Source organism: Salmo trutta, chromosome 16 (assembly GCF_901001165.1).
Source record: "Salmo trutta chromosome 16, fSalTru1.1, whole genome shotgun sequence".
Classification (NCBI taxonomy): Eukaryota; Metazoa; Chordata; class Actinopteri; order Salmoniformes; family Salmonidae; genus Salmo; species Salmo trutta.
This window is the reverse complement of record NC_042972.1, coordinates 57,272,524-57,278,563: the sequence shown is the minus strand read 5'-3', so window position 1 is coordinate 57,278,563 and position 6,040 is coordinate 57,272,524. Positions and strand designations below refer to the sequence as shown.

The window sequence follows — 6,040 nt, the reverse complement described above, 5'->3', positions numbered from 1 at the left end:
TGGAAAGTTTGCCCACTAATTGAGCAAGCAATTTCAACTATTTTGTACTGATGGGTATAAAGGGAAAAGGGTATACCTAGTCGGTTGTACAACTGAAATATGTCTTCTGCATTTAACCCAACCCCTCTGAATCAGAGGATTACCTTAAACAACATCCACATCTTCAGCATCCAGGGAACAGAGGGTTAACTGCCTTGCTCAGGAGCAGAACAACAGATGTTTACCTTGTCCACTCAGGGATACGATCCAGCAACCTTTAGGTTACTGGCACAACACTCTAACCACTAGGCTACCTCACTGCTCATTAGGAAATACAACTTTATACTGTATGTGCTCATTAATGGGTATATTTTCATTCCACTGCACAACCTCCCACACACTTAAATCTGCCTTGTGCACCAAACATGATGGAAGAATACCTCTGGACACAATTTCCTAAAGAGTATTTCATATTTTATGTAACACTTTACAACAACGTTTCATAAGGCATTCTAATAGTGCTTATATGAGGGCAGTTAGATGCATTATAGTGCATTATGCATAGCTCATAAGGCATTATACATGCGATTATAATGCATTATGTAAAGGGTACTCATCAGAAGTGTTACCAATATTTCAAATAAGTTTAATACTATCATGCCAAGTCTTCTAAGCTGTCTATCCTCATTAAATTCAGTTTACCTAACAAATGGGTGGATTGGGCTGTTGAAAAGACCGACTTTGGCTGTAATGATCATGCACCATCCCCTCCCGCTCTACTGACTCCTCATTCCCCAATAGATTACATCATCTCACTTAGATGTGTCAAAATGCATCTATATAAACCAGTAGCTTTGCCCTCAGACATATACTGGCTAGTCAGACAGGCATTGTGTGGTAAGTTTTACAGCCTTTCTCATCATGTGGATGTGTAAAATGATTACAGATGGAGACTAGGGACTTGAAAATCTCACTTGCAACTCTCCAAAACAACGTAGGCGAACGGATTACTTCTTAACAACTTCAAATGGAACTATCATGAATCATTCCAATTGATGAAATATGAGATGAGATGACAACAATGACACTAATTATAATTTCTTAGTGTGTACATTAGATTCATGTGTGTTGTGCAGGTTTTAGTTGTAACCGAATAATTAATGTGACTAACCAGGTTTCCATCCAACCTTTTTATGCGAGTAAAGTCTGATAAAATTTCAAGACAGGCCTGATGGAAACATCAAATTTGTCGGTAAACTTTCCAAATGTCGACAAAACAAAATAAGTTAGATAAAGTGGGATCTTTTTGTGTCTGTAAAATAAATTATGTGAGAAATTGCAATGGAAAGGCCTTTACGAGCAAATATTGATATAATAACCATCATATCAAAGTAAACTTGGAGTCACGAGATATAGTGTGGTCCTTCCACTACCACGCGGGAAAGAATGCAGTTTATTAGGCTACAGATTAAATAAATGTTATGATGAACTCCACAAGGTGGCGAAAGTGCATGCAGTGATTGATGCTCCTTTGCAATAATTTGAGGGTCTTATTCTGGATACATGATGATCGATGCTTGGCTGCCTTAATAATCTTTGTCCATAATAATCTAATCATGTAGGCTATCCTACCCTCACCGTATATGCCAGCTCCTGGCTAGAGCGCACGTGCCAAGACCAGAGTGGGTATATTCGCAATATATCGCAAAACATGGGAACAAAACCATCAGTAGAGTTGAAAATGTGATGGAAACCCATTTAACTTGTGTTCTTTATTTTTATGTGCACTACGTCACCCCAAACAGCTTTTTATCCGCAACAGGTGCATTTGATGGAAACCTGTCACCAACTGGATGGAAACCTAGCTACTGACATGAATATTACAACAACTTTTCTCCTATTAGTGTTGCAATGACTTGATGACAAGCAGAAACTCAAAATGTCATGTACACTATAATTCTGCACTAATGCACTACTTTAAGCTAGCTAGGTGTGTTTATTTGTAGTCATAGCCAGCTCAGTCCCAAGAAAAACAGTAAGGCTCTTTGTTACCTTTTTCATTGTACAGTATATCAAGTTTAAGCTATCCCTGTAATCACATCTCTTCTTCTGGGGATTGTCTGAAACTCTGAATAATATATGTTTTTCTTTGTCAGGTACTGTCTAAGTACTTCTTAATAGTCAACGAGTAATGAACTTCACCACAGGCCGAAATCAATTCAACACTGCTTTCATGAACAACTGAATGATGAACAACAGCAGAGCAATGGATAACTTCAATGACGCTTTCATGAAAAACTTCACAACAATTGCCCTGGGTGTAATCATCAACTACATCAATGGAACCTTTGTGTATATTTTCTTCAAGAGTCATATCTTCTACAGTGACCCGAGGTATATTCTATACATTCACCTGGTGATCAACGACATGATTATGCTGTCTTTTGCAGTGATGCTACAGGTTATAACATATGTGCTTCCATATGGCCTGAATATGCTTGTTTGCTGTATGATGCTTGTAATCATTAGCACAACCAACAGAAACAGTCCATTGAACTTAGCAGGCATGGCCATAGAGCGCTACATTGCTGTCTGTAAGCCCCTGCATCATATTCAAATCTGTACAGTGCGTAGGACCTACATCCTCATCTGCCTCATCTGGAGTGTAGCAGTCATCCCTGCACTCAGTGACATCATCATTGTGCTAGCTACTAAACCATTCACAACTTTTTCCACAGGCGTTATATGTTATAACAATGCTGTTTATGGTTCCTCATATCATAAGGCCACGTCCACAGCGGTCCATATTGTTAACCTGTCATTTGTATTTCTGACATTGGTCGTTACTTATTTTAAGGTCTTTTTTGCTGCAAAAGCTGCCATAACAGACCCAGCATCGGCTCGAAAGGCTCGTAACACAATATTGTTACATGGGGTTCAGCTTCTGTTCTGCATGCTGGGGTATATCACGCCCCTAACCAATATGATTCTCTTGTCTCTCTTCCCAAATAAGCGAACAATCATTCTGTTCTCAAATTTCCTCTTCACCAATGTTTTGCCACGTCTCTTAAGCCCAGTGATTTACGGTTCAAGAGATCAGAAATTTGCCAAGTATATGAGAGTTTACTATTCATGCAAACAATAGGATATCCAGATAAAGCCCACTGAAGTTCAAGTGAATTCAAAAAAGCGGTAGGGTAAATTGTAACCTGTTCATAATCATATAATTTGCATCAGGATGGGCTGGATGTGTCAACTGTGTATTGAAGTGTTGATCTGCAGAGGACCTGCATTTTCATCACCCTCATCTGGGGTCATGACTGTGCTTGAAACCATAAAATTATCATCTAATTATAATTCTGTGTTTGCACCTTGGTCTTTGTGAGCACTAATTACTAACTAGTCTCCTCTGTTATTTTCTGTTACATACTCAATATTGTAGTGACCTTAGACCAACACCTAGCGACCTCATCAAGGGACAGTCGCTGGACCTGAGTTTGAGTCCCAGTTGGGGCTACCACCTGAATTCACTACAATATTGAAAGGACATTGGTAGAACACCTTGCAACCTCAAGAAGTTTGAGCATCTTGGTGTAATCTGACAACCCTCTGAATTCACGAATGTTCAGAGCGCACTCTGAGTGTACTCTGGCATTCCAGATTGAATTTACGAACACACCCCTAGAGTGTTAGTGACTGTAACTGTGCTGCTGGCAACAGTTTAATTACCTTTTTTGCAGACATTCACTGACACCGGTTATATTCAGCGGGTGTTGCTCATTTGTAAATTCATCAGTTATTCTGCGCTCTGGCACACTCAGACCAGAGTGCTCTGAAATCGGAGTAGATAACCAGAGTGAACACACCTAATATCTTGGAAATTAAGCCTGATGTTAAATACTCATTCTCATATTCAGCACAGTACAATGTCTGGAGTTTCATATTCTTGTGGAATATGATACAGTATAGAGTTTCTGTATACAGAAAACACTTGGGATTAATGTTGCTACATTGCAATTACTTTAGAAATCAGAGTGCACTCAAATGACTAGCCGGGTCTTAAGATGCTCTCGTTTGATAATAATTCTGGGAACATATCTATCTTCACACATATTGCAGTGTACAGATTGTGCCTGCATTAGAAATACCATATTTAGGCAGGTAAGGCTGTTGGACACCAGATGGTGGTATTGTCAAAGAAAAGCAACAGTGCCAAATTCCATTACACAAGGGCCACTATACAGCATACAGCATGTCCAGTTTCCTGGACCCAGATACATTTTACTCATGAAATAAAAACATGCTCAATAGAAAACCTCCATTGAATGTGCTTTTCAACCCAGGAATAGGCTAAATCTGGGTCCAGATAACTATAGTATAGTATAGTATAGTATAGTATAGTATAGTATAGTATAGTATAGTATAGTATAGTATAGTATAGTATAGCATAGTATAGTATAATATAGTAATTCAACTTATTTACAAGCACTTCGTTACACCCGCAATAACATCTGCTAAACACGTGTAAGTGACCAATGCATTTGATTTGATTTTTAATTAAATTGCTCTTATACCTGTCCGGTAAGGGTGTAATCACTTTAGTATTACACCCATAAAGTACTATTTAACATGTTGTTAAATAGTACTTTATAAATTGCATTTTAATTGGATCGAGATATACAAATGAGTCTGTGTGTAAATGGAACACACGTTTAAAGCATGCACACAGATCTGCAGACACAGTGGCCCTCATGGACAGGGGTGTGTTTGACACCCCTCTATGCTGTGCTACTGTCAGTTACATTCCATCATCAAGACATAATAGTGTTGCTATTAAATGTTGATAATTCACAAATGAGACATAGTAAGAATTACTGGATTGCTGCATTGTCAGCGTCAAGACATTCCCCACTGGGCAGTGGGCACGGACATAAATTCAACATCTATTCCACATTGGTTCAACATAATTTACAACAACGTTGATTCAACCAGTGTGTGCCCAGTCTTACCACAGCATGTTGGCAAGAACATTGCATTAGATAACCTACTAATTACCAACAAATAGAATTATTGTTTATGGTCACTGGGCTTGTAATAGACTCTAAAATCTTTCACACAATTTAGCTTGAATTATTATAGCAATTTCAAATAATTAAGTATATCCCTTGATGATATAAATAGGCCTACAACGTTGTACCTTATCATTACCCAAACAATAATTTGAAATGGTTTAAAAAAGTAATATCGCTCAACTTGCTCTCATTGAAAATCACTCATTGAGAACTAAAGATGTATTAAATCAAGTATAGGGCCTATTTGCATGTGAAAATGTCATGCATTTGCTTCGTTGTTGTACATTTGTTGTACATGTTGGGGGTCCACTTTTTGACGGTAGGCTATGCACACATTAATAAGTATAGCGTTCATTTTCTAAAGAAATGTGTTTAAATCTTGAAGATTGTTATTTGGAATTGTATGCTCACAAAAATAGAATTTGAAAACATTCAATACAAACAATGGAAGTTTGAGTGATAAGTGCAGCAGGTCCAAATAAAATCATAGAAATAGACTAGGCTACTGTATGGTAATTGTGCATGACATCATCCTCCGCATGAGCTAACACGTTTATTTATTTTTCACATCAAGTCTGTCTCACTGACAATTGTAACCCTTACCTTAACCGAAATTTAAAACGGTTACGGTAAGGGTTAAGGTAAGGGTTAGATAACGGTTATGGTTAGGGTTCACAGTAGGGACGTCCCAAGGATCCAGGATTTGCACTACCATACCTCAAGATATGCGCGAGGAGGCTGATGTATCCTTGGAGAGAGATGTGCGGTTACTCGTCGCGAGATAACATCCACACGGAAAGTACCGTGAAATGCAGATAAACATTCATGTGTGACGACGGTATGCAATCACGAGCGTAAGAGAAGATGAGATACAGTACGAATGCTGTTACAGTAACAATACCTTTGCTGAAGTGGAGAAAGTGCTGAATTTAGTTATGCCAATGCCTATCAAAAGAACAAAAACTTCATAGTATAGGTAGTAGACCTAA

The 6,040-nt window shown here is 38.3% G+C and overlaps 1 pseudogene; it reads left to right on the top strand.

Moving 5' to 3' along the window:
• The first annotated feature begins 2,212 nt into the window (after positions 1–2,212).
• Positions 2,213–3,131, top strand: LOC115149892 (odorant receptor 131-2-like; annotated as a pseudogene).
• Positions 3,132–6,040: the final 2,909 nt, after the last annotated feature.